The 5188-nt window shown below is 32.1% G+C and overlaps 1 long non-coding RNA gene across 1 annotated transcript; it reads right to left on the bottom strand.

Annotated features, from left to right (window-relative positions):
- Positions 1 to 1655: 1655 nt before the first annotated feature.
- Positions 1656 to 3878, bottom strand: LOC141486889 (uncharacterized). Its single transcript, XR_012468095.1, has 3 exons — positions 3479 to 3878; positions 3232 to 3380; positions 1656 to 1773 (listed from the first exon to the last, which is right to left on the bottom strand). It is a non-coding gene; the product is annotated as an uncharacterized lncRNA (long non-coding RNA).
- Positions 3879 to 5188: the final 1310 nt, after the last annotated feature.

Raw genomic sequence — 5188 nt, forward strand, 5'->3', positions numbered from 1 at the left:
TTGGCACAGATTGCATGCTGTGCATTTTACCTCAGTACAGTGACCGGATCAAAGTCGCAATGTCAGCGTATAATTCTTTATAAATATTGAGGGAGGTCAAGATCATAGATAAGAGTTAACAGTTAACAGTCAACAGACAGTATTCATTTACGAATCGATTGGGTCATCAGAAATGCAGCACATCTCCTTTTCTTCAATCCTGCTGGGTGGCAGTGTAATGTAAGTTTTTTGATTATTTAATGTATTTTTTCTTATTAACATTTGAGTGTGAGTTTATTTAAAGTATTTTTTCCGTTTCTTTTACAATAAACATTTAATTAAGTTTTAAACGAGTTCTTTTATTATTTGGATGAATGAGATGAATGGGTGAAACAGCAAATAAAAATCCTCTCGTAAATAGCCAAGCGAGAACTGAGTTGCGACACGTGGTGGAGGCGCCGGGCAACGATCCCGGTACCTCTCGGTACCTCTCGGTACCGACACGTGGTGGAGGTGCCTCTCTCGTTCTCGGGGGCTCCATTCTTCATAATGGGCCTGTGAAACTAATTTTCTGATACAAAAAGTTGATTTGTTCAAGTTTTGAAAATATGTTGTGATAATTAGCAGAAAAGTGTATTTTTCTTTTGTTTTCCAATAATGAGAGAATTTAATAGCTGTTTCATCCAGTAAAATTACAGTTTTTCCTTCTTTTTAATATACTTCAAATAAATGTTTTTTTTTGATAGTTTGATAATCCAAATACAACCTATCATTTCAGTCAACTTTCCATGTTTCCCTTCTCCTCAAATTATGAGTGATACACTTTCTAATAACTGTCCATCAGCTTAGAAAGAAAAGTATTACTGAAGTTGAGCAATCATAAAGAATATCTGTTCATTCAGCTTCTTAAGATTGCCAATGGAATAATTTGAAAAAATTTTCATTTATCGTCTGTAAATTTCGAAAGTATGAGCGGTACATTTTTCAATATCTGTTTCATCAGCTTGGAATTGTACAGTTGAATTGGCTAAACGTATGGAATATCTGTTCATCCAGCTTCGTACGATTATTCATCACATGATTCCGAAATATTGCATACGTATCTGACTTTTTGAAAAATAAATGATACACCTAGCAATATCTGTTTCATCAGCTTGGGAATGTGTAACATAGTATCAATTAGTTGGATTCATAATATATTCCTTGTTCCCAATCATCCTTTAACATTTTATTGGTAATTATTCGAGAAAAATTATAGTAGTCGTCAACGTCAGCTCATTAAGTAATCAATATATTCAATATAATCAATAAGAATATTGACACAAGAAAAAGGTCCATTTTTCAGTTTTATTAACTTTTTGAAAACTGTTGAGATAAGGAATGCCATCATGATCGCCAACATGAAAAAATCCTCATTTTTGACATACGGTATAAATATGAACCCTTGTCGATTGGTTTGTAATGTTGTTTTCGATACAGCGCAACGTAAAATATTTAAAAAATCCCTCAGATTTACTATTTTAGTAAATTCTGGAAATAGTTTCATTTTAATATAACCGCCAAATATTCAAACTTTTTTTCTTTGAGTTTGAAGAGTAATAATTCATTTGCTATAAATATTTATTGCGAAACTGATATCAAGAGGTAATAAAAGATGCTGGTCCTCAAAAATTTTATTAAAACATGTTTTACATGGCAATGTTACACTTCATACATACTTACCTCTCTTTCACAAAATATTTTGTTCTCAAATACTATTGCTTAGTATTTTTTACATAATCTTATGCGCCTCCCCTATAACAAAATTAAATTTGTTAATAAATGCTTGTAATCCTTCATGAAAATTCGTAGTTAGAAATGTCCAGAGTACATATAATATTAAACAAAAATTAATTTATCTAGCTAGGTATACGGAAAAATTCCAGAACTGAATTGTTTCATGAATGAGTATTCTGACTCGAATCAAAATATTTAATTTTAAACATATAAGAATCCAGAATAGTTAGGATATAAACATTAGAGATTAGTAATTGAATGAAATGCAGATACAAAATATTTTTTCAATTGCATTTTTCAAATAAAATTTTACACACAATAAATTAAGGAAAAATAAGCAGTAATTATATAAGAAAAGAAACATAATAATAATGAATGCATTATTGACACACCCCTGGTCAGAAGAAGTACAAACAATTCAATGTCACCACATAGTTTTATTTTTTTATTTTGTATGGAAAGTAATAGGAAATAGCATCTCAGACTGATGATCCACAAATAGTTAAGTTTGTAATATTATGAGAAATAAAAGAAGCATATTGAAAAGGTGAGAATTGATGATTATGTATTGAAGAAGAATCATTTATATAGGTAGACTATACACACGAGATGAAAAGGCAGACTGTGGAGGACGCTCCCAAAACTGCATGAAATTTTTCATTTTTGAAGGTGTGTAAAATGTGCTAGATGTTCATGAGAAATGATGATGATAATAATATGAATTTTGTATGAGGCATGAAATGAAATGCGCATACATGAGGTCTTTAGAAGAAAGACAATAGGTACGATGTTGTAAAAAGTACGACACAGAAAGTTGTCTTAAGAAAAGACAAATATGATGTTTCAAGATGTAGAAAGTTACTACGTCATGGTGATTATGAAAAAAGGTGAAAGAGTATAAAGAGAATAATAATAATATATGCAAAATCTGAGAGATGCAATTCACATGTGGTTTCTAATATATATTTATCAGATATAATTCAATATTCGTCGTTGGTACTAGCCAAGAAAGTAGTTGTTTTCGATAAATATTTCCAATAGCTGTTTATTTTCATTGAAAAGAAAATAAATTGCTATTGCTATTTTCAATTTCCTATTATTCAGTGAAATGTATATCACATGAGGTGACAATTGAATAGGCAGGTGACAAAGACTGTAAGGAATCAGTAAAAAATTGTACAGAAAGAAATTAATGTTAAAATGGGTGTGTCATAAAGAACCAAGGATTTTGAAAGTATGCTCAAGCATAAATCAAAAAGGATGCTTCAAAGTTGAAAAAGAAAGTTTGTAAGCTATTTGCTATTCATCGTCAAATTAACTTTAATGTATATTATATGTACTCTAACCAATTAGATTAAACTGTCAAATGATTGTTAACTATATAATGCAGTGATTTTTGTTGATTTTTTTTATTATCGAATTCAATAGTAACATAACCTAGCTATAAGAATAAAAGTATATCATGAAAGAACTTACTGCCGAATTTCTCTCTTGTTTCATGCAATGGAGGCAACACCACACCCCAAGGCACTTCGAGGCAGTCACTACTCCACTACTCCATCACCACTGTTACGGTTTTCCACTCCAGGACATTCAGCAGATCGTACCATAGACAGCACGATGACCTAGGGAAACATGAAGTTGAATCATCATGGCTCAAATGAATGGACTATAGGAATATCGCAGTCACTAGTGCCATATTCAACCAGAAACAAATACTTACGTTGTTGCGTTACCAGTTGTTCTGAGTAGCTGATAAACAGTTCCTGTGTGGGCAGACATCATCCACAGACATAATATGTGAATAGAATTGTAATACTCAAAACAATTCAGAATCACCATCATACCGTTGAGTACCAGGATAATCCAAATCCCAAGCAGCCTACAGAAAATATTTCGCAAGTAATTTATGAAAACAACGCTAGTTTCATAAATGCTGACACAACAGAACCACAAACGATGATGTTTGAAGTTTCCCAAAAGCTCTCGAAGGGGTAATTTCTATATTCCTGGGCAGCTAATAACTCGATCACACTATTACACGATGAACACACAGATATAAATATATTTCAAAGTGTAAAATCAAAATTACTTCAGTGAACGAAAAATGCCGCTGAATATTCACATATTCATCAAATTATATGTCATATGTCATGTCAAATCGTAAATCTTCTTCTCTATACACAATTGAGAGAATAGGCATGGAACAGAATGACAGATACATTTCACAGAAACCAGAAAAACATGTTCTGGTAATACGAGAAAACGCAAAGCACAACGTAATACGTAATTATAGTCCAGTCCAATTCAGTCCACTGTTACGTTGCCAATGTTTCCATCCAGTTGAGTTGTGGTAGCTGAGCAGCCGTCAACCAAAACAGTATCAGAACCAAGACACGGAACGATGTGCGGACAGATTGGTGGAGTGACACAAAGACAGATAAAGTTCAGTGCGGGACTATGACAATATAAGTGTGGGAACTCATAGTTGCAGAATCAATTGGACAATATAGTTTTTTCTAACTTTTATAGGACATATAGTTTGTAATTGAGGTTTATGATCATATTTTAAACCCATTGTTTTTTTTATTATTCAAAATATTTTTATTGAATTGTGAGTTTTCATTTGAATTTCAATTTGTTTTTTTGTTTTTCGTTACCACCCAGAAAGCTGGGGGCCAGCTTTAACGTGGAGGGGAGATGTGTCAAATATAGAAAATAATCATGAAATGATTCAGATTCATTTGAGTAAATATATGAATTGAAAGATATTCCAACCTCACTTCAATATTTTAACACAAGAACACTCAGTATTCAGAATTCCATCTTTGGATATTTCAAGTTCATAGACATCGAAATTGATCCGATCACAGGATATGGAATATAAAACAATCTCCAAATATGCAAACTTGGCACAGATTGCATGCTGTGCATTTTACCTCAGTACAGTGACCGGATCAAAGTCGCAATGTCAGCGTATAATTCTTTATAAATATTGAGGGAGGTCAAGATCATAGATAAGAGTTAACAGTTAACAGTCAACAGACAGTATTCATTTACGTATCGATTGGGTCATCAGAAATGCAGCACATCTCCTTTTCTTCAATCCTGCTGGGTGGCAGTGTAATGTAAGTTTTTTGATTATTTTAATGTATTTTTTCTTATTAACATTTGAGTGTGAGTTTATTTAAAGTATTTTTTCCGTTTCTTTTACAATAAACATTTAATTAAGTTTTAAACGAGTTCTTTTATTATTTGGATGAATGAGATGAATGGGTGAAACAGCAAATAAAAATCCTCTCGTAAATAGCCAAGCGAGAACTGAGTTGCGACAATATTCAATGACTAACAAATTCCCAACTTCGACTTTTCAGTGAAAATAGTAATTTGTCATATAATGCATAGATATATTCAATGACTAACAAATTCCCAA

This window comes from Leptinotarsa decemlineata, unplaced genomic scaffold (assembly GCF_025532065.1).
Source record: "Leptinotarsa decemlineata unplaced genomic scaffold, Ldec_3_MD MMD2_tig00026375_RagTag_RagTag, whole genome shotgun sequence".
NCBI lineage: Eukaryota > Metazoa > Arthropoda > Insecta > Coleoptera > Chrysomelidae > Leptinotarsa > Leptinotarsa decemlineata.